Below are 25200 nucleotides of genomic sequence, written 5' to 3'. Positions count from 1 at the left end.
TTTTACTTAATGTTCTGTGACGCCCTTTGTTTTTCTTCTTTTTGCCCCTCCCCCACTATAATGCCTTCACGGGCGCTGTGGGGTACATGTAATAAATAAAAGTAATAAATAGACAATTGCATTTCGAAATGGACAGTCAGTGATTAAAAATGATCATGAACTTCCCTGTTTGTTTTACCAGTAAAACAACACCCCTGACAGGCTCCAATACAAACTGACGTGCCTAGGGTTATCTAGTTGCCTTTTGCCACCCTCTGCAATTATTTAGACTTGAAATAAACTTATATTTTTAATAGAACTATAGCAGCGCTGTAAATATCCCTGTGTTTTAAATTAAGCCTCATCAGCATTTATCTTCACTGAAGAGTGCCGGGATTTGGTATACCAATATAAAAACATCAGTTTTACGTTTAGCCTGGAATATTGTTTTGCACGAAATAGCAGACTATTAGTTTATGCATGAAAATTTAGTCTTGGTATTCTTGGTACACGTGATAACTAGGAATGGACGTTTCTTCAATACAGAAGATTGTTCGTTGTTTCGCTCTTTCATGTCCAAGTCTAGAATTCACTTCCGTGGTGTGAGGACTAAAACATTCCTCACTCCCGTGGAGAATACGGTTTGCTAGTCAGTAAGGCTCATGGCTTTGCGTTGCCTTCTGTCTGTTCGTACACATCTGCAGTGAGCATGGTGAGTGTATATTGAAGGTGACGCGATAATCATTCGATTCAACTGTTGGTTAGACTACATTGGTCAGAGGTGAATGCTAAGATATCAACCGTTAGATTCTCTCTTAACTATCTGTCGTTACCCCTTAATAATAGTCCTTCTTACCCATATCAGTGTGTTAAAACCTCACCCGTCGCACCTGCCGAACCAAAAAAACGCGACACGGAAGAAATTACTTCCTCATTATTTATTGCACAGATGTAATGTACTCATGAGGAATTCAGAAATAAGTGTTTGGAGAATCTGTTCCTTCCCGGTACCGCCTTGACGAGTGTTGCGTGTCTAGCGGGCGGCTACACGTACTATCGAACGTCCGCGAAATACTCTGATGCTTTTTATTATAGAATTGGCCAAATTAATTAGAGGGTACTATGAGAAAAAAGGTCTTACTATTCAATAACTTTTGGTTAGTTACTCTTGTCGCATATGCTACTAACTTCTTACCAACTACAGCGTGTAGCAGGCGTGCTCTTAACAGTTAATACTTAAAAATGTATTAAAGGGAACTAGTCTCATTAGCAAGACTATGAAAAAACCACTACGTTGGTTCAGAGTGAATGATAACTGCTGTAAAATATCTTAGTTCCCACTTAAGGAGAAGCTAGAAGGTGCTAGCTATAGCCCAATTCAAAGGTCCCAAATATTATTTGCATTGCTCGCGCGGATATAATTGCACCGTCTACACTTTATATTGCACAAACATTACGCTCGCCATAAATCGGCTGAACTCACTACACACAGGGATCACGTAAACAAACGCAGCACGCGAAAACACGTACACGATCCCACGCTACACCGATCACTTGCTGCGTCGTTTGCTATTTTTACTTTTATACCGGCCTTTCTCAAAGCACGCCTTTTCTCCGGTGACAAACTTACCAACAAATAATTTACAAACAACCTGTCCTTTTGCCGCTAATATCGTTTCTCGACATTGAATATTAATCGAATAAGGGATTAATCTCTTAGTTAACATGCCACTCACGCTGTAAATCGTTGCTCCAGTCGATATTACTACCTGCTCCTCTGAGTTTCACAGCCCATGTTTCCGCCTCTGTGTATATTTGTGAGTATAGTGACTTATTGGGGATTCAAGTATTGGATAAATATGGCGGTCTAAAACAGATCGTGCAGTACCATGTGCAAGCTCAGCGCGCCACGGTGCGGCATCATCAAGCAACCATTTTTCTCAAAATGGCCCCGTATGTTATCTCAACGTTACGAACCTCCAGCAATGTGGTGGCGTAACCGAGTTTTCAGGGGCTTGATTTTTTTAGAAAAAGCAAAGACGAGATAAGAGATGGCCAAATTACTTTAGTAAATACGTTTCCGAAACTGCAAAAAATAAATAAATTACATCACACATTACCGCAGACTAAAAGTAATTACATTGCAATTACTTGAGAGTAATAAAATTACTTTGACATTTATTTTCAATGCATTTAATGAGTCATTCGTGCTCATTTTATCTACAGTATATGTACCAAAACTCAGGTCTTCCTGTTTACACCGCAAAAACACGATGCACCACGAACTGAACGATACTGAACGGTCGTTCTGCTGGCGGACCCGACATGAGCGTTAAACAATATGAAGTGCGAGTGCGAGAGCGCCACTAGGGCTGAGAACGTCACGCTTAATACTTAGAGAAAATACCATTGACCACCAATACTGGAAACTCGAGCCAAATACATGGGGTTGTCAGGAGGCACAGAAGTGCTGCCATCTCTCGGTGTGAGATGGTAAACTATGAGCTCGAAATTAAAAGCATGACAGTCATTCACTACACTATCTTTTCTCGTCACACTATCAGGAATTGTGAATATACGGCAAATCGGTCTGCCGATTTCAATTGAGCAAGTGCTGATACACGTAATTTCTAATAATGAGGAGCGCTTCATATTAGCACTAAGTATTTATATTATATAGACCTATGTATTATACCTGGTACGAATGACCTACTGGCAATTAATGACTTTCTAGTAAATTGACAGTTTATGGACCACTCTAAAGTTTATAGTTCTTACTAGCTGTAGTGACTGGCTCTTTACAGTTGAAAATAAAGCACAGCAATTTAAATATTTAATTGCTCCATAGGTCATTATTTTAAATTATATGAGATGCACTTCCAATGAGGCTGGAAATGCTACACGACGTAGTAATTACAGCCAGTAAATGCTGCACTGGCTGTTTAACGAAGAGTCAGTATTTATAAGAAAGTAGAAATAGTGTCCGGTTCAGTATTACCTGCCGTTATGGGGGCCTGGTTAGCCTCTAATGACTGCAAACACTATTGAATTGTACTTCTGAGTTATTTGGACAAGTATAAACTAGATTGCTTTACAAGGGCTATTAAATTTTACGACGACCGTGGACGATGCTGAACGCATGCGGCGAGCGGCATCTTCTGCCGGAAGGCCTACGCCAGCATCGGGAGCGGTGCCCAAGACCGCATGGAACAAGGGTGCACCCGCCACGTCAGCCATCCCCTTGGCAGACGACATTGTGGGCGACCTTTCAGCACAGGATGACGGTGACAGGCGCAATGCTGGTCAGGCAGCTGCAGCGTTGGACGACGACGGCTTCACACTCGTGAAGCGAAAACGGCGCGCTCTGGCGTCATCCGGAACTGCAAAGTCTGATAAGGTACTTGCCGTGGCTCGCCACGCAAGGGCTCTCTTCATATTGAGGTTGGACTCAAAAACATCAGTTGCAGACATCGAAAACCTTATAGCCCCTTTCTTGGACAGCAAAAGTGCTCGTGTCACGAAGTTGCAGACGAAATTCGAATCATATTCTTCGTTTCATCTCGCAGGGGACTTCTCAGTTTTTGAAATCTTGAACAAAGCAGAAGTGTGGCGAGAGGGTTCAATCTTCGACCAGTTTTTCGGCAAACTAGACCGCTCGAGAGTACATGGGTCTGAATCTTCATCTTCACCAGTTGTAAATGCTTAAAACACTTGAAATGTATTATCTAAACACTCGGGGCCTCCGTTCTAAGGCCGTTGAGTTTATGTCTAATATTTTGTTAAGCCTATCTGAGATCATATGCTTAACTGAGACCTGGCTTTGTCCCGGCATTTCTATAAATCGCTATTTTCCTCCAACTTTTACGGTGTTTCGCAAAGACCGAGTTTATGCTAACACGGGTATGAAACTCGGGGGTGGTGTACTGATTGCTGTAAATTCTTTAGTTCAGTGCCACAGAAGGAAAGATCTCGAATCCTATACTGAGTGTTTCTGGGTTGAACTATCAGCCAGCGATGGTTTTAACTGTTTAATCGGAAATTACTATTTTCCTCCCCTTTTCAGCGATCTTGAATTTACCGAACATTTTGAATCACTGCAGAAAAAGGTCGACTTTTCCAAGTTTCGTGTCCAGATTCTAGGCGATTTCAACTTCCCTGGAATTGACTCGGGCGCCGGCATTAATTTTTGCACAACTGGCGTGACTTCTAGAAAAGCCGCCTGGCTTTTCTAGAAGTTTTTATCAGTAAAATTAAATTCAAAATTCTCGTGGAAATGTTGTAGATATGTGCTTATCTAACGCGCCGTTCGAGCCGGCGGTATCAGCTGTAAACCCACTCGTACCCGTTGATGTTTATCATCCACCGTTCAAAACAAAATTCTGCTTATCATGTAGGCCACGTGTAAAACGTACTTCTGCTGGGTATTCTTATTCTCACGGAAATTATCTCGGTTTATATAAGCTTACAGAGAACTATGACTGGTCAATTGTCTTAAACGATGGCATAGTTGACTCCGTCACAGAAAGGTTGACCGCGATAGTTAAGAAAGCTGTGGATGCCTTCGTTCCTAAACGGTTGACGCGCAACTCCCGTTATCCCAGTTGGTTCTCAAAAGATTTAAAAAATGCATTACGAAAGAAACTGCACTATCATCGCTTATACAAGAAAACAGGGCTAAGTTTATAGTATTAAAAAGTTCAGTATTCATCGTTGTCTCGTTAAGAAACTTTAAGAACAAGATAATCGTTTGCACTTAGATGGCTTCGAGCAAAGCCTTAGAAAAAATCCGAAAGAATTCTGGTGCTTTGCTAAGCAACACTCGCATGGAAGCAAAGAAAGTATCTGTCTTCGAGATAATAATGGGTACCACTGTTTGCCGGCTGATATCGCGAATAGTTTTGCTGACTTCTTTAGTTCGTGTTGTCCCCCTCCTATGAGTAGTTCTTTTAGTGCCACTAATGCCGGTTGTAATGCTTTTTTGTCTTCGTTTACTGTTGGCGCAGAAGAGATCGTAGAAGCCGTGAAGGAACTGAAACCCAAATTATCGAGCGGTGTTGATGACATACCTATGTTTATTATAAAAGGCTGCTGCTCTTTACTTGCCCCTTTTTTGATGCACATTTTTAATTTGTCTCTTGCAGAAGGACACTTTCCCGAGCTTTGGAAAGTGTCTGGAGTTGTTCCTATTTTTAAAAACGGTGATTCGACATTGGTTAATAATTGCCGTCCTGTGTCATTGTTATGTAGTTTTGCAAAAGTTTTTGAAAAAGTAATATATAAACGTGTTTACTTTTACCTTAGCCCAATGATATCTGCATCTCAACACGGTTTTTTTGAAGGGTAGGTCAGTTGAGTCAAATTTATGCTCGTTTTTAAGTTACTGTGCACCAGTAGTGTCAAGTAGGGGACAGGTAGATGCAATTTATTTTGACATGTCAAAAGCGTTTGATTGTGTGTCATAATTTACTGCTACAGAAGCTTGCCTTGCATGGTTTCAGCCCGCATCTTTGCGCGTGGTCTTCCACGTATCTCATTGGTCGTTCAAACTCTGTTCGCATTTCTGATAGCTACTCTGACGAGTTTATTTCAAGTTCTGGTGTACCCCAGGGATTCATCCTGGGACCACTTTTATTCCTTTTGTTCATAAATGATCTTGCTTCCCGTATTACAGATGCAAACATTCTTTTGTTTGCCGATGATGCTAAGCTTTTTATAAGTGTGAGGTCACTATCTGATTGCTCCCGGCTCCAGGCTTACATAGAACGTGTTTCTGAATGGTGTGCCAAAAACCGCTTGTCACTTAACCCCAAGAAAACTAAATCAATTGTGTTATCCAGAAAGCGTGACATACTTTATTTTTTATATAATTTGGGAGGGACCCCGATTCCTCGGGTTCCTTTTATCTAGGATCTTGGTGTATTCATCGATAGTTCACTATCCTTTAAGAATCACGTGTCTATAACCGTGAATGCAGCACTGAGAGTGTCGGGAATGATTTCACGGTTGTGTTGCGAGTTTTCTACGCCCAGTTGTTTACTGCACTTGTTTAAGACATTAGTGAGGTCAAGATTAGAATTTGGCTCAATCATTTGGAATTCATTAACGTTATCTCAGGCTCTTTCAATAGAAAATATACATAAACGAATGATTAGAATTGGGTATGACCGTTATATTGGAAGGAAATATTTTTACCATTATGAAACGTTACTTGTTCGATTTGCGTTGCACAAGCTTGCTGTGCGGAGGCAATACAGAGATTTTATATTACTTCACAAAGTTGTACACGGAGAAGTGAATTCAATTGATCTTTTGCGTTTCATAGACTTTCATGTTCCCTCAAGGGTCAGTAGGAATGTGCTGACCTTTTACCCATCGTGTATGTCATCTGTGTCTCCTTTATCGAGAAACCAATTAGCATTTAATGAGACCCATCTTGACATTTTTCTTTGTTCAAACCAGTTTATGCTTTATGTGCGAAAGTGGGTGTCCTTGAATTACCTATTGTAAGGCGGGTTCTGTATAGTCTTACAGTTTCTGTTATCTGTTTATATTTTCATTGTGTCAAGTATTTCAATGTTTGATATAGTGCTGTGTTTTAATTTTCTTTGTGTGCACCACATCCTAGACTGAAACGTTGTTTGTGGGCACGTAAAATAAAGATTTATTATTATTATATTATTATTATTATAATGGCTCTGGCCAATATCCTAAGCTATTTCGGGGCAAATAGACTGAGCAGCTATTTATTAGGTAGTTCCACTTGTGATAGACTTTAATGACCATTAGTGACCATTTCGTGATATTTGTAATATGTTTCAGATTGGATTTGAATGACTATTATTTGATATTTGATTTTATTTCCTAAATATATGGCGGACTTGGGTTCCAAATGACTTTCACTGATAATCAATGACTATTTGTGACTATTTGGAGTTATTTGATTGCGAGCGGAATGGCTAATTTTGACTTTTAGATCAAAATTTGACATGACAGATATGTAGTATAAATGACTTCTAGTTACTTTCAATGACTTTTGGCCACTATTTTGAGTTATTTGATTATGTGCAGACTGAGTGGGCTTCATATGGCTATTATTGTCTATATGATCATGTTTATAAATTTAATGGCAGATTTGGGGTCCAAATGACTTCCGTGACTATCAATCACTATCAGTCACTATTTTGAGTTATTTGATTCTGAGCAGACTGAGTTGGCTTACAATAGCTACTATTGGCTATACATTCATATTTATAATTCTATGGCAGATTTCGGGTCCAAATGACTTCTAGTGATTCTCCATGATTATCAGTTCCTATTTTGAGTTATTTGATTGTGTGAAGACTGAGTTGGCTTCATATAGCTATTATTGGCTATATGATTATATTTATAAATTATATGGCAGATTCGGAGCTCAAATGACTTATACTGACTATTAATGACTATTGGTCACAATTTTGAGTTATTTGTGTGCGGGCTAAGTTGGCTTTATATGGCTAATAATGGCTATACAATATTATTTTTTATTTATATGGCACATTCGTGGTTCAAATGACTTCTAGTGCCTATCAATGGCTATTAGTCACTATTTCGACTTACCTGATTGTGTGCCGACTGAGTTGGCCTAATATGGCTATTATTGGCTATATTATTATGTTTATATATTATAAGGTAGGGTTAGGGTCCAAATGACTTGTAGTGACTATCAATCATTATCAGTCACTAAATCGACTTATTTGATTTGATGCAGGCTCAGTTGGCTTCCAATGGCTACTATTGGCTATACAATCATATTTTTTTTTGTTTATATGACAGATTCGGGGTCCAAATGACTTCTAGAGACTATCAATGGCTATTAGTCACTATTTCGACTTACCTGATTGTGCGCAGACTGATTTGGCTTCATATGGCTATTATTGGCTATATTATCATGTTTATAAATTATATGGCAGATTTGGGGTCCAAATGACTTCTAGTGACTATCAGTCACTATTTCGACTTATTTGATTTTATGCAAGCTGAGTTGGCTACTAATGGCTATTATTGGCTATAAACATCTGTTATTGACCTGGTTGGCTCGAATTGCCAAAAAATGGCTATTAGTGCTTATTGGTCGCAATATTCTGCTATTCTATACTTATGAATGAAAATGGCTTCGTGGCTATTGTTAGCAATACCATATCATCTTAACAATATCCCCTTAAATCGCTTCAGAATGAACATTAGTGACAATTAGTGAGATAGTATTCATGATGTTTTGATTATGAATGGATTCAAGTGCCTACTATTATTGGCTATGGGCCTACTATTATTGGCTTGGCCAAATCGGCTTGAAATGGCTATACATGTCTATCAGCGACTATTATTGGCAATTTATGCAATTGGAGTGTGTATAGATTTGAATGACTTCAACTGGATGTTATGGGCTATAGGCATCTATTCTTGACTAGGTTGCTTGGATGGGCTATTTTTGGCTATAATCATCTGTTCCTGACCTCGGTGGCTTGAATTGGCTACAAATGGCTTAAAGTGACTAGCATTTATAAGTAGCAGCTATTTCTTTGTCTACAAACTGAAATTGCTTCATGCGGCAAGTTTTGGCTATTACCATCTACTTTTTTACCAGACTGGCTTTAAATGGCTATGAATGGCTACTCGTGAATATCAATTCAACGACTATGAATGGTTATTCATGAATATCCACTGAATGACTATGAATGGCTATTCATGAATATCCACAATTATACTTGGTAAAGCCATTGCTAGCCTATTAAAACCAATCTGATTAAAAATGAATGATAATAGCCAACAATAACTACTAAAAGCTAGTCCGGTTAGTAAGCACTAAAACTGCTCATAACTATCAAGACTAGCCACTAATAGCCATTTGTAGCTATTTTAAGCCAATTTAATAAATAATAAATGCTTATATTTATTAATTGCCGCTTGAAGCCAGTTTCGTCCATGAACTGTGAAATACCACAGAATTGTCAATTATACTCACTAATAGCCACTGCAAGCCATTTGAGGTGATTCTGGCCAGAAATAGATGTTAATAGCCAACAATAGCCAATAAAAGCCATTCTAGTCAGTAAACATGAAACCTGCTTATAAATATTAACACTAGTCACTACTAGCCATTTGTAGCAATTTTAAGTCAATCTAAATGCTTACAGTCAGTAATAACCACTTGCAGCCAGTTTCATCCAGAAACCCTGAAATAGCACATAATTGTCAATTATACTCTCTAATAGCCCTTGCAAGCCATTTGACGCGAATCTGGCCAGAAATAGATGCTAATAGCCAACAATAGCCACTCAAAGCCATTCCAGTTAATAAACATAAAGCCTGCTTATAAATATCAACACTAGTCACTACTAGCCATTTGTAGCAATTTTAAGCCAATCTAAATGCTTATAGCCACTAATAGCCACCTGTAGCCAGTTCAATCCAAAAACAGTGAAATAGTGCATAATTGTCAATTATACTCACTAATAGCCATTGCTAGCCATTTGAAGCCAATTTAGTCAGAAATAGAGGATAAAAGCCAACAATAGCCACTTAAAGCCATTCCAGTTGGTAAACACAAAAAATCGCTCATAACTATCAACAGTAGTCACTAATAGCCATGTGTAGCCAAATCTTGTCATTGCAATACAAATAAATGCTTATAGCCAGTTAGTGATGGGCAAAATACACGGAAATATGTATCAAATAAAAATACAAAATACTTCGTCAAAAATGTATTTAATTACAAATCTAAATACATTTCCAAAAAAGCATTTAAGTACAAGATACAAATACAACCAAATGTATTTGGTCTCCTCCAAATACTTTTTCAAATACATTCCTCAAAATTTGCGTCAGCGACTTCAGGGCACCTGCAACGGGTTTCTGGGTATCTCATTTTAATTTTGCATCGCACACTCGGGAGTTAGTCTGCGAGGCTCTTGTAACGTACTAGAAATACATTCACAAAAATGTAATCAGCTTGGACGTAATAGGTGAAAAAAGTGCAGAGCTTCACGCAGCCTTTTTTGTCGATTACATTTTAGTATAGACCAACAAAGAACCAAGACGACCAAGACGCGCAGCAGTAGCTAGAGAATGTTTTATTGTTGCAACTCGCACCAGCTACGAAAATCTGGACGACCCGCGCATTTAGAATGTTCCAGGCAAAAATATGGATGGAAATCAGGCTGGAAAACATCACAAGTTGTTACAGGCACTTATTTAGCCAGTCTGCCTGTGAATGTCGATTTCGTCACTATTCTTGCCCTGGACTAGCACCGTAATCACAAAGTCACTAAACGCGTGTGCTTGATTGAGGGACACTGCATTCGATGCAGAACGTAGTTTTCTTCCTGCTCTGGACAGTGACAATAAATTTGAGGGATGTATTTCCGCCCACAAAATTGTATTTAATTACAATTGCATTTGAAATACCCACGTTTTAGTATTTAAATACACACGTCAAATACATTACACAATTTGTAATTAAATACAAATGCAAAATACATAAAGTATTTGAAATACGTATTTAAGATACTTGTATTTGAAATACTGCCCATCCCTGTAGCCAGTTATAGACACTTGTGGCCATTCTCATCCATAAACACTGAAATAGCACATAATTTGCAATTATACTCACTAATAGCCATGGCTAGCCGTTTGAAGCTAATCTGGTGAGAAATAGATGCTAATAACCAACAATAGCTACTTAAAGTCATTCCAGTTAGTAAACACTAAAACACCCAGAAATACAACACTACTCACTATAGCCATTTGTAGCCCCCATTTCAATCAAATATATCTAAAATTTGATGCATAAGCCAATAATAGCCGTGAAGCCATACTCATTTTTAGGTACCGAAATAGCACCTAATTGTTTAATGATATCATCAATATCCATCAGCAGCCATTTCAATTCAATCTGGTCAAAAATAAATACAAATAGCCAACATTATCCACTCGAAGCCACTCCATTTTGTAAGTATAAAAATAGCTCAAGTAATAATTATCTACTAATTGCAGTTTGTAGCCATTTGCAGTCAATCTATTCCAAAATAGGTGCGTATAGCCAATATTAGCCACTTGAAGCATTTCTCATTCATAAACACTCAGACAGCAGATAATTGTTAGTATGCTGACTAACAGCCATTAGTAGCCATTGAGCCAATCTGGTCAGAAATATATTCTAATAATCAAAAATAGCCACCTGAGGTAATTCCAGTTCATAAACAGAAATAGCTCAGTTTTCATTACTCATTAATATTTGTAGCCATATCTATTAAATATATATAAAAGTGGAGGCTGATAGCCGATAATAGCCAGTTGAAACCATATGCATTCACCAATGCCGAAAGAGATAATGGTCAATTATGTCATCAATAGCCATTGGCAGCCATTTAAGGTCAATCTGGTCAAAGAAGATGCTAATAGCCAACAAAAGCTACTTGAAGCCGTTCATAAGTGTAAGCAAACAAAAAAATCACATAATTATCAATAATAATCACTTCTAGTCACTTGGAGTCATCTCAAGTTGGTCTCATAAAAAATTGATGCCTGTTGCCAATTATGGTCACTTGGAGCCAAGGGCATAATAAGACATGCTTCGGTAGGAATAAAACAAATAAATAAACAAGCTCAGAAAAGGTTAATAATCATTGAGATTGTACACAATCGCTATACAAACCCTGACTGGTCTATACAACACACAGCATTTTGACATCGAAATACCAAGAGGTTCAATATTGTCACGGGTGGTGACTAATAAACAAGAAATAAACAGGAATAAATAAACGTTTAATGTGGCGAACTTGTGCCAAAAATAAAGAAGGAGACAGAAGAAAGCAGAGCGTCGCGGGCGTCGAAGTCGGCGTGTCAGCAGAATCGAGCGCTAGGGCGAGACTGACTCGACAAGGTCGCGGGCGGCCTCTTATCTAGAGTGCGCCGCTATCTCGAAGATTCGGCGAAAGCGGTTCGAGCGTCGCGTGATCGGGGCGAGAATGAACACGTACTTTCTAGAAAACAAAAGCAGGGATAAATGATAGAAATTACGTGCGGTACATGAATAAACGGGAACTTTCTGGAGGACCGTGACCGAGCGTTTTTTCTCAGCCTTGCGCGCGGCATTACTCCCCCCTATAAAAGTGCATCGCCCCGATGCAGTGTAAAATAAATCAAAATAAAAAAGAACGATAAACTAAAGAGTCTTTTGGAGCACAAAAGGTCCACAGTCCTATCGAGCGTAGTACGGCTTCAGGCGCACGACGTGCACGACCTCAGGTCGTGGTGGGCGGCGTGACGATGATCGTGTTCCGTCGGGCATCACCTCGTAGTTCAGCTCGCCGAGGCGACGAAGTACCTTGTATGGTCCAAAGTACCGTTTCAGCAGTTTCTCACTGAGGCCGCGGCGACGGATGGGCGTCCAAACCCACACCCTGTCTCCGGGCTGGAAGTGAACGTCCCTGCGACGAAGGTTGTAGCGGCCCGCGTCGGCGCGTTGCTGGTCTTGAATCCTGAGTCGGGCGAGCTGGCGGACTTCTTCGGCCCGTTGAGCAACCACCTGGGCGTCGTCGCTCTCACTGTCAGCTGGCTCATGGGGCAGCATCGCTTCCAGCATGGTCGTTACTTTGCGCCCACGCACCAGTTGAAAGGGTGTCACTCCGGTGGTCTCTTGTACGGCCGTGTTGTAGGCAAATGTGACGTACGGCAACACCTCGTCCCATGTCTTGTGCTCCACGTCGACGTACATGGAGATCATGTCGGCGATGGTTTTGTTGAGTCTCTCCGTCAGCCCGTTGGTCTGCGGGTGGTACGCCGTGGTGCGACGATGGCTTGTGTGGCTGAGACGAAGGACTTTTTGCGTCAGCTGGGCCATGAATGACGATCAACGGTCTGAGATCAGGACTTCGGAAGCGCCGTGCCGGAGGACAATGGACTCGATGAAAAACTTGGCGACTTCAACAGCCGTTCCTGATGGAAGGGCTTTTGTCTCGGCGTACCGCGTGAGATAATCGGTTGGGACGATTATCCATCGGTTTCCTTGCGTCGACGGTGGGAAAGGTCCGAGTAAATCCATACCGATTTGCTGAAATGGGGCAGATGGCGGCGCAATAGGCTGAAGAAGTCCTGCCGGTCTCGTCGGTGGCTTCTTCCTTCGTTGACACTCGTGGCAAGATCGGGTGTAGTGGTGTACTGTCTTCGCAAGCTTGGGCCAGTAGTACTTTTCGCGTATCCTCGCAAGAGTCCTGCTGTAACCAAGGTGTCCCGCCGTCGGGTCATCGTGGCAGGCTTGAAAAATTTCTTCTCGAAGACTGGAAGGGATCACCAACAGCCACGCCGTGTTGCTGTCGCTGAAGTTCTCCTTGTACAGTACGCCTTGTCGGATGGAGAAGGTTGGCAGTGTTCGAACAAAACCGCGGGGAACGGCGCTTTCTTGCCCCTCTAGGTGTTCGATGAGTGCTCGCAGCTCAGGGTCGTCTCGTTGGAGTGCTGCCATGTCGCTTACATCCAGAGCGCCGAGGAAACACTCATCGTCGTCCTCTTTGGTGCAGGCAGGACCGCCCTCGACTGGGGCCCTTGACAGGCAGTCGGCGTCATTGTGCTTCCGGCCGGACTTGTACACCACGGCCATGTCGAACTCTTGCAGTCGTAGGCTCCACCGAGCGAGGCGTCCGGAGGGGTCCTTCAGATTCGCCAGCCAGCAGAGCGAGTGGTGGTCTGTGACTACGCGAAAAGAACTTCCATACAAATATGGGCGAAACTTTGTTATTGCCCATACGACAGCGAGGCACTCCTTTTCGGTCGTTGAATAGTTCCTCTCCGCTTTAGACAGCGTCCGACTTGCGTATGCGATAACTCGCTCGGCTCCGTCCTGCACTTGGACTAGTACCGCACCGAGTCCGGTGTTACTAGCGTCGGTGTGGATCTCGGTTTCAGCAAACTGGTCGAAATGGCCAAGAATCGGGGGCGTCTGGAGTCTTCGTTTGAGCTCGTCGAATGACCTCTGGTGTTCTTCTGTCCACTCGAACTTTACGGCGTCCTTCGTGAGGTGTGTCAGCGGTGCGGATAGCTTGGCGAAGTCTCGAACAAAGCGCCTGTAGTAGGCACAGAGTCCGAGAAATCTTCTCACGGCCTTCTTGTCAGACGGCGGCGTAAATGCAGCTACGGCGCGGGTCTTCTCGGGGTCAGGTAGAACACCCTTGTTGTTCACGACGTGGCCAAGGAACTTTAGTTCCCCATAGGCGAACCGACACTTTGTTGGCTTGAGTGACAGGCCGGCGGTCTTGATGGCTTGAAGCACGGCTCGAAGTCGTCTGAGGTGTTCGTCGAAATCTCGTGAGAATACCACGACATCGTCCAGGTAGACGAGGCAGCTCTGCCATTTCAGACCTGCCAGCACGGTGTCCATGACGCGCTGGAAGGTGGCTGGTGCTGTACAAAGTCCGAACGGCATCACTTTGAATTCGTATAGTCCGTCGGGAGTGACGAAGGCAGTTTTCTCCCGGTCACGTTCGTCGACTTCAATCTGCCAATAACCACTCTTCAGGTCCATCGACGAAAAATATCGGGAGTGGCGCAGTCGGTCTAACGTATCATCGATGCGGGGGAGCGGATAGACGTCCTTCTTTGTCACGGCGTTCAGTCGACGATAGTCCACGCAGAACCGCAGGGTTCCGTCCTTCTTCTTTACAAGGACGACTGGGGACGCCCATGGGCTCCTTGAGGGTTGAATGATGTCGTCGTCGAGCATCTCCTGGACTTGATCTTGAATCACTTTCCTTTCCTTTAAGGAGACCCGATACGGCGACTGGTGGACAGGAAGTGCGTCGTCGTCGGTAACAATGCGATGTTTCGCCATTGGTGTTTGGCGAATCTTTGATGTCGTGGCAAGACAGTCACTGTATTCGGCAAGGAGATCAATCAGTTGCCGGCGCTTCGTAGCTGGGAGCTCGGGGTCAATGTCGAGCGGCGGCGGCGTCGTGCTTTTCTGCTGCGGCGATGAGGTTTCCTCGGAGATTGCGGTGACCACCGCTGGCGCTTGAAGCTCCTCGACGTGGCCCACGGTGGTACCCTTCGTTAGGTGCTGCGGCTCCTCTCGAAAGTTCGTCACAAGAACAGTTGTACGTCTTTCTTGGAGATCCGTTACGCCTCTTGCGACGCCAATTCCTTTTTCGAGGAGCAGTTGGACGCTGCCTTCCAGAAGAGCTTCACCGTGCATGGCGGCGTCGGCCATAACGGTGACGAAAATACTCGACCGCGGCGGTAGGTTCACATGGTCGGCGATAACTCGGATCGCGGTTGACGTCGTGTTGGTCTCCACCGGCGGTAAAACAGGTTTTCGCAGCGTCAACTGGTGTGCCCCGAGGTCGATAACGGCGCCATACTCGCAGAGAAAGTCCATTCCGAGGATAACGTCCCTCGAACAGTCTTGCAGAACGACGAACTTCACAGGGCACGTTTCACCGTGGATCTCGACGCGAGCAGTGCATCTCCCGACTGGCGTGATGAGATGTCCTCCGGCAGTTCGTATTCCGATACCGTACTGATATTCGCATACCGACTTCGACGCCCGCGACGCTCTGCTTTCTTCTGTCTCCTTCTTTATTTTTGGCACAAGTTCGCCACATTAAACGTTTATTTATTCCTGTTTATTTCTTGTTTATTAGTCACCTCCACCAAAATGTCACGGGTGGTGACTAATAAACAAGAAATAAACAGGAATAAATAAACGTTTAATGTGGCGAACTTGTGCCAAAAATAAAGAAGGAGACAGAAGAAAGCAGAGCGTCGCGGGCGTCGAAGTCGGCGTGTCAGCAGAATCGAGCGCTAGGGCGAGACTGACTCGACAAGGTCGCGGGCGGCATCTTATCTAGAGTGCGCCGCTATCTCGAAGATTCGGCGAAAGCGGTTCGAGCGTCGCGTGATCGGGGCGAGAATGAACACGTACTTTCCAGAAAACAAAAGCAGGGATAAATGATAGAAGTTACGTGCGGTACATGAATAAACGGGAACTTTCTGGAGGACCGTGACCGAGCGTTTCTTTCTCAGCCTTGCGCGCGGCAATATCACGAGCTTGTGCTTCCTATGCTCCATCAAAAATTGAGAATATTTCATAGACTATCAATTTCTCTAGTGAGTCAGACCCACTTGATTCATTTCCGGGAAAAGTGGCGAGTTGTCCACTCCACACCGCCAGGATCGCTTTCTACTTCTGTCTCCCATTTTACCCCGGAGTTTCCTGTATTATTCTCAAGGGTATTTGCTTAGAGTATGAAACACGAGTTTCTATTTTCGCCTACACCCCCAGGGGAAGTAGAGCAGGCAGGCAGACGTCCAGGCAATGTCGATGTGGATGGTCGCTATCAGGCTGTTATATAAATAGTAGCTTGAAAAGTGTTGTGGTTCATCATCACGAGAGCCGAGTTACACTGGACTGCCCCTTGAATTATCATAATATATATATAAAAACAATGTCTTTTAAATCATGACACTCACTCTCTGTTATGTAGAATTAACGCAGACATGCGAATGTCCAAAACCCTATTAAAGTTTCCCAAGGACTCAGGACTTGGGAGACCCCTGGTATGCCTTTCAAGATATACCAGAGGTCTCCCAACTTTATAGCTAAGGGACCGGGTTAGGTGTTTTTCACGGCCTTGAGGGCCAGAAAATAAGCAAGTAAATAACAAGAAGCGTTTGGTGAGCGTCGCAACGCGATATCTTTACACGCGATATCTTTACAGTAGGGAGGGGCGTGCTTGGTGACGGGCGCCGGCCTGGGGGTTACTGCGAGAGCCGCGGCCAGTCGCGGGCAAGTGGGGCGCCCTCCGTGTTTCGGATCCGACCCGCGTATTGTGCTTTCGAGAACCCCGACTTAAACGGTTATCCGAAAGAAGTCACGAGTATTCATCAGCTTTACGCTCAAAACAATAATAGTAAAATTACTGAATCCTTCAGACATCTCAGTGCCGAAACCTTTAATGAAGGGTCAAATTATCACGAGACATTTTAAAATATATCTTCCAGTCTCTCGGAAGTGGGCGGTAATACCAGACGCTAAAAAACCAGACGCTAAAAACCAGACTTGGGAAGTAGTCCCTTACAAGTAACGGTTTACTTGGAATCCGTGACTTCCTAAAGTGATCTTGCAATTGCCTCTTTACTTTTTTGCACCAGTAATTTGTAATGTAATTTTGTTACAAAATATTTTAACAGATTACTTTAAATACAGGTTACTTTTTTTAAAAATATGAACGCAACACAGAACTGGAGCAATATAAGGAGAAAATTTAGCCGCACAAAGACAGAGCGATTCCGACAAAAAGGAAAACATCGAGAGGAGAAGAATGACCAAAATAATAACTCGATTTTTTATGACCGGTCACTAGACGCGCTAGAAAAACGTTGAAGGCATCTAGAAACATGTGAGGAAAAAAATATCATGGCGACAACGCCGAGTAGACTCTTTCCCTTTCCATCGCCTTTAAATGGTGCTTTACATCTCCTGGGCAACAGAAAATTCTTCGGATTTATATGTTTCTGACTTTTACAGCGTTTCACCCTTGCCAACTTCTTCGACGGCTCTCGCCACCTGCACAAAGCTACAGGCACGAGACTGCCACTTTGAGACGTGGCGAACACGCTCGAAAGGCCAGTTTCAAAAGGGAGCTTTCGTTGGTCGGTTCCTGACCTCCGAATCTCCTAGCATATGAGGTAGACGCTACTACTGAGCATGCGCCCTTCTAGCTTTGTCTGCAGGATTCCAGAAATCATTTTTGGTCGCCGTAAGCTAGCTGGATAGTGGGTGCGGTTGCAGCGTCTGTTGTCTCGTCAGTTTACAGGTGAACGGAGGGCACCTACATTCTTTCTCTTAAATAAAGTATTTTATTTTTTACCGGGACTACCATAATGCGGGCGTTTGAGAAATGGAAAGTAGTGTTACAGAACGTTCTTGTAACATCAAAATTGTTTCTTATGTTTTCTTGGTAGGTTTACGTGAAAAGTGACGTGAAAGTAATTTGCCAATTAACGAGTAAAGTAATTCGTTAATTTTAGCACAAGTAATTTGTTACGCGAATAAATTAGATTGGAGGCTCGGCAATTTGTAATTGCAATACATTACATCTTTCGAGTAACGGGAACAAGTCTTCTAAAAACGCCTGTGCGCAGCGGCAAAACCACTTAATTGTTCAAATGTCATTAAAAGTGCGGTTTCCATCTACGGATGAAAAAAGGCAGATCCTTCGCCGCTCACATCAACATAAGATCATTCAACGCCTACGCGTAGCACCTGAAGATAACGTAATAATTGAGGCCAGCTGATTAAATTTAAATATTTCTAAAACCCAAGACGGAGACAAACATGGAATAAAGACAAGACGTCTCTATTGAGACGTCTTTTCTCAAGACGGCTCAACTTGAGAAGTCTTGTGTTTGTCTCCTCTTTGTAGCTCCCGTTTTGAGTTTTAGAAATGTTTACGTAGGAATGGACATTTTTCTCCAACCTGAAATAGAGCAGCCTGCAAGGAACCTGCCGATATTGAGAACAATATATTTACGGTTTATTATCTTACATACGACTTCATATATACTACTTGTTGAGTAAGAAAACCAAAAATATTAGCGAAGTGATACTAATTAACAAATTTAGCGAAAAACATTAACAACACATGAATTTTTGACTCCGTGGTTACCTTTGCGCTAAGTCTCACCCAACATGCGTGTAGAGATCGCGCATATGTCTCATATAATTTGATTATATAATCTAATAGGCAGTTACTCAGTCACAACTAACATTATTCTTTCTCACGATAATGCATCCGTTGCTTCTCGAGAGATCTGTATTGACTTTAACTCGTTCCACAACAGAATCGAAACTCAAATCAGATCGAACATATATTTCTACTTTTATGGGCTGCTCCCCTAATACCTGTCTTTCACATTAGAGACTTAAATTAATCTCGACAACATTGTATGTTGAGAAAACGATCGTATAAAAACAAAGCGCTACAAGGTAATAAGCATGTGAGAGACAACTTCTCCAAGGGAACTGCATTTTGAAGAGGACAGTCTGTGATTAAAATGATAATAAACTTTCCACTCTTTTTACAAATCAAACAATCCCCCTCAGAGGCTCCAATAAAGGTTGACGTTTCTATGGTTATACAGTTGTGTTTTGCCACCTTCTAAAATTACTCAGCCTTCAAAGAAAATTTTGTTTTATAGAACGCCAAAAACGTTGTATCTGTTTTATTTAAAGTTAATTTAGCACATACCTTTACTTCGGCGTGATATATTTTTTCGCTCTTTTCACGGTATGTAGACCAAAATTTTTAATACTAATTTAAAAGAAATGTTTGTGTTAATCCTGAAATCAGGCTTCATTCGAAATAGCAGACTCGTCATTGTGAATATACTTGGAGACAAATAACGCAAAGTGGGGACAACCACTACACTGTCTCTAATTTAGGGACGGTGTTGTGTTTGTTCCCTTCATTCGTTTCTTGTCTCGAGGTTTTTTCACTATGATCATACAAGAGCTCGGCTGCGCAGTAAATCTCATTTTAGCGAACTCTTAGACTACGCGTCAAAATGCTGGCTTTATAAGCTTGGTGCATGCAATCACTAATGACAAACATTTCTTTAATCCTTAAGATTTTTTTTTGTTCACGTGCAGGTTTAAAAAGCCCTCCTGTAGTTTTTTGGGAGCACCACTTTCCGCGCTCCCGTTGAGATTATGGTTTGCTAATCAGTGAAGTGCATGGCTTTCACCTGCCTCATCTCTGTCTGTACACATCTGGACCGAGGGTGGTGAACGTTCGTTGAAGGAGACGCGACAATCATTCGCTTCAACTGTCGGCGTGGTTTGTACCGTTAAACCGCACTCACACTGCTTATACATGACACAAAACGCAGTCTGTATTCATATTCTAACGCGAGTCACCGCGAGGTTCGTGCTTCAAATTTCACATGGCAATGCGTTCGAGAAAACATTTGGCACGCGCCATTCGAAACAAGGGTGTTGCAGTGGCTCGTGTTTCCAAACTATTTTTTTTTATAATGCATGAGCAGTGGCACTCTGGTTTTAGAGTTGTTCTTAAGTTTCCGCCATTGTCCCTCATAAAGCCCCTTCATACTGATTTCAGTAAATTAAAGCATCATCCTTTGCATGCGTCAAACTTATAAAACGAGACACCGCACGAATTATTTGCTCTTTGTTGGTCGTAAAACTGCGATGTTCTCATAACAATCACTTAATTGACAAAGGTTTCATGCGGGGTTCCAGCTTGACAAACATTCGTGCTGCTTAATTGCCTGCGTCAGCAAAAAACGCTGGTTCTGTTTTCGTTATCCTTTCGGCCAGCGTAATTAAAAGGTACTCTTAGAAATAATGTCGCAGTGCTTACTAACTTTCTGTTCGTAACTGCTTGTCACATATGTTACTGACCTTTAGCCACACCTAGTAACAGGTGTTTCCTTAACACTCACAAACCTAGGAACTTAGTGAAGGCAAATAGTCTCATCCGTAAGACCAAGTAGAAACCACTACATTGGTTTAGAATCAATATGGAACTCCTGAAAAATATATAGCTGCCACTTAGCTCAAGAGTCTGGGTGGTGCAAGGTATAACCCAATTCAAAGGACACAAATATATATGCAGTGCTTGCGCAGTTTGCTCCATATCTGTTTCACTTTATATTGCACAAATACTACACACATGATCAATCGGGTGGACGCATCACAAGCATGCAGACTTGTACACGCCACTAAAAAAATGTCAGCAATGCCTTTACCAAACGCAAAATTGTAACTAATTGCTCTTATAATTACTCTTACATAGAACTAAGTGACCGTTACTTCAAGGAGTAATTGGTTAGTCTCGCAGAGTAACTTTATCTTTATGTCGTAGGGTGAATAACAATAGAATATCAGTACGAAGTCCAAAATGAGTGGGGCACGGGTCGGCCGTCCCACAGCGCAGGGTTCTTTAGCTAGATGTCTGGTGCACGGAAAGGGTGACAGGAATGTGGGTAACTTGAAGCTTCTAGAAGAATAGGTAAAAAAATAGAACAAGATAAAATAAACATTTGTATTTCCAAAATATGAAAGCTGCTCTTTCATCATTTTGAGCAGCCTGCCAGTTACGGCCGTATTCTGTCAATTTTGGTGTTGAACTGTATTTCAGCGAAATACGGCACTTCCACTCTTGTTGTGACATTATACTAACTCTCGTAGTTACTATACGCGAAGAGGTCATTGTTAATTGTCTTGAGCTTTTGGAAGGCTCGCAATCGCTGGATATCCTCTTCTCTGTGTGTTCGAAAGCAAAGAAAGAGTGAAGTGACAAATATAACAGACCCGCAGAGACCTCCTGTACAAACTCGCCTGAACTTACAGTTCTTGTTTTCTTAGAAGTGAACGTTTCGATATTGGTAGATTTTGAAGTATTGTTGGAACCGAGAGCCGAGGTTTTATATAACTGCGCTTTCCTCTCCTCTTGTGGGCGAGCAAGCTGCAGTTAGCAAACAAAATAGTCAAACAAAAAATGAATCTAGGTGTTAGGCAACCTGAAGAAAGGGGTTGAGCCTCTGAAGAGTGCAAGGCCCAGCGCTTTATAAGTGCAAGTAATAATGTGATTTAGGTAATGCTGATCTCACAAAAAAAAAATAACAAATATGTTTCGTGTTTATATTCCCGCGTTTTTCTTAAGTGAATTAAAACAAAGATGTTACTGATTAAAATCATGTGCTTACCTTAATATCTAATGCGATAACCTTACAATTGATTTGCAAAATATGTAAATATTGCCTTACAAAATTACGTATAAATGTAATGAAATAGATGTAATTTCGTTACTTGTAAGATTACGTAAACGTCCACATACAGGGATGACATGCACAAACCGAGCTCACAAAAATAAGTACATGAATGCTCGCTACACAAATCACTGGCTCTCTCGGTAGCTTTTTTTTTTTTACTTTTATGCCCTGCTTTCTGAAAGCAGATTTACCTCAGTGATAATCGCAGAAATCAATAATGTTACGAAAAAGCCATTTTTTAAACTGTTTCCTTTTCTCGACATTGATTTCGAATGGTACAAGGGATACGTATCTTAGGAAACATAACTTTCCCACAGTAATAATTTGCGACGCGGAATGTTGCCTGTTCCTCCTCTGAACTTCAGAGCCCTTTTGCCGCCTTTCTGTATGGCCAACTTTATGTAACAATGAATCAACAGCTACAGAGCGGCAGCACGCCGTTTCACAACATGACTAGCTATAGTTATAAGTAATTGATTTGTTGGGCGTAACCTAACAAAATAAAAAAGTATATCATTGCCATTTTCGCACTAATTTCAAAATGCAACAATAACATTATTCAAGATGAGCCAAACGTATAGCATTCATTGTTTAGTCTTCTAGTTCAGTGCAAAGCACACACGGTGTGTTTCTCGTGTTCGTCGTTAGGTGCCATCGGTATTGTGTATCGTCGGTGCCTTCTGTGAGCTCGCCCTTTGTTCACCCGTGGGATTTTCACAATGTTTGGCCACCAAATGTCGTCACAGCAAACAAAGAAATCGATGGGCAACGTGTAGGCATAAGTGAGTCAGAGGGAACCCTGACCCTTTATTCTTCAAGGATAGCGGCAGCGAGGCCACCGGCCTAAATGAGAAGGAATGGGCATTGCGCCCGGCGATCCCTGCGTTCTGCTGGTACAGCTTTCCCTATGCGTATTCTGAGCTGAGGTGCGCTAATACGCCCCCCCCCCCACACACACACACACACACCTCGTGCGCCTAGCGGAAACTGAATGCTATCCAAAGATAATTTGACTTGGCGCCGTAGCCTGCGCGTGCTCCTATTTTTGTGTTTCGCCCAGCGCTGTGATTTTTCAGCAACAGAAGAGTTTCTCCATTCATGACCTCAAAGCAGTGCAGCCATGGTAAAATTCAAGGCATTACTTAAATTGTTGTCGCATATCTGTGTCGGTCGAAAGACAAATAAAATTCGACGTGATCTAACACGGTTTAAATTACCCTGTCATAGTGTCCGAACACCTCAGTCAAAGAGTTGGCTTTAAATTAAAAACGAATAAAACATTGGGAAACAGACGCCACTATGCTTCCATACTCGATCGGTGATCGAAACTCAGCTACATCGACCGCCATTCTCATACGAAATGAGTAACAGTAGAAGATGCGTGTCCGTCACGCCAAATCCAAACTGAAACCAAAACCAAGGAAGTCGGGTCCAACTTGGCGCGGTTATACAAACGTCAGTTCTGGCACCGCCCCCTGATAGATTTCTCTTATTGCCACAGAGAGACGTCCCTGAGTATAGCCCATCATTTTCGTGGCGGTTTTGAAGTGAAGAGTTCTCGTTCGCGGCTTCGATCGGCGTTCAAGCAGCTCGCGGAACTACGCACTTCCAAGGAAGAGCTCTGCGGCCGCCCCATTTTGCGACCCGGACGACCACTCTCAGCCAGAAAGTTCTGAGCACCTGCTAAGCTGTTGAAACCCGGTCAGCGCGACTCCCCACCTGTATTGTTCTTTAGGAGTTTACCGGACGTTTTTGAAAGTTTTGATTTATTTGTCTGTTCAGGATGCTTGCCGTTTCTGGTATTATCTTCCTCTGTGAGAACCAGAGAATACCAGGTCTCGTCGACAGCTCGGCCTTCGCAGCAGGCCGACGAAGAAAGCGAGCATCAAACAGTTCGCGACGTGGGCCATTCGATGGTCTTCGATGATTGATTCAGTAGAGATAATCTTCGAAATGTTTTCCCACCTATGTTTGCTTTCTTCGCAAAAAACAGCTGTTGGGTTCAGGGTAAATGGCGGAACAAATAAATCAGTTGTTTTTTTAGTGTCGTAAAAAAAAACATATTTTCATAAAATTCCCTAAAATGAACCGGATTCTGTCCGACTGTCATGAAGGGACTGTTTGTCGACACTATATATTGGTTATGATGTGTTATCTGAGATCTTTCTTGAATAAACCTTTTTTCGGGTCACGCAGCACCGTACGGTACGTGCAGTATATTGTTCGATTGGTGAGACTGGTTGGATGTCATGTTGTGAGCGAGGAATACCCATGCCTTTCGGCTTTCTTGAGTGTACTAATATTTTCGACAGTTGATACCCTTGTACACTCTAAAAAAAGCCCGTGGGTCTACTTCCCCGCACGACACTCGGAAAGCCAATCACCGCAACTTACGAAGGCAGCTCAGCGAATGAAGAAGTCGAAACATATGTTTAGACCAAGAAACGCAATCTGAGTTGTGACTTTGAGCAATGCAAAACGTCACGCTTGCATTGCTTAATATCACAACTCAGACTGCGTTTTTTTTTCTAAACATATGTTTCGGCATCGTCATTCGCTGGTCACCGCAACTGCCTCCGCAAGTTACGGTGATTGGCTCTCTTAGTGTCGTGAGGGACAGTAGACGCACGGTATTTTTTTAGAGTGTAGGTTGACACGGCTGAGTGCAGGGCATCGTAAAAATCTGCATAAAGCACAACAAACATTCCACCTGTTTTTGGCTTTGTTCTGTCGCGTACGGGGCCACCAAAAATAGCTTTCATTTGTTATGTTTTTTTTCAAAAACTTATACATTGTTTTTTTTTAAGCAGGGAGAAATTGTATTTGCCACAAGAAACAAACGATGAAATGAAACGGATAAATTTAGCCACAACCAGTGTCCGGAATTTCGCTTACGCAGGCTGTCACTGCTTTTTGAAGAACTCACAGCCCAGCGCAGTCGGCCAACACGAACGTACTGTCTCAAACCCGGGAACACACGGTGTAAACCACTTTATTCGAAAATGTCGCTGGAAATGTCTATAAAATTGAATGCCTAAGCACATAAAGTCGTAATAGAGAGCTTTCGATGATTGATTCCATACCTTCAATACCCCTGATAACGACAAGATGCTTGGGGAAAAACGGCGACGGTGTATCGGGCATTGCTGTCGGAGTCATCAGAACGATCTGCTAAAACTCTCAATTGATCACTTTCCCGATTTGCATAACTTGTATGGCAACCGCATTTACTGCCCGTGGAATATTTGAGGTGAAACAGCTAGTGGAAAAGCAGCAATGGCCATAGATGCAGCTACAACTAGCTTTTTGTTAGACTAGAATCAGAATTCTCTCGGTCCGCAAAGAGCAACAGTTTTTGTTTCGCGATGAGTTTGACTCCATTACAGAAAATGACTC

The 25200-nt window shown here is 42.4% G+C and overlaps 1 protein-coding gene across 1 annotated transcript in view; it reads left to right on the top strand.

The window, feature by feature from the left end:
- Positions 1 to 25200, top strand: part of LOC115322545 (enteropeptidase-like) — a 36858-nt gene that overhangs the window by 1106 nt on the left and 10552 nt on the right. The gene's annotated exons all lie outside the window — the stretch shown is intronic.

This window comes from Ixodes scapularis, unplaced genomic scaffold (assembly GCF_016920785.2).
Source record: "Ixodes scapularis isolate PalLabHiFi unplaced genomic scaffold, ASM1692078v2 ptg000101l_1___fragment_2___debris__unscaffolded, whole genome shotgun sequence".
NCBI lineage: Eukaryota > Metazoa > Arthropoda > Arachnida > Ixodida > Ixodidae > Ixodes > Ixodes scapularis.
This window is presented reverse-complemented; position numbering and strand designations above follow the sequence as displayed.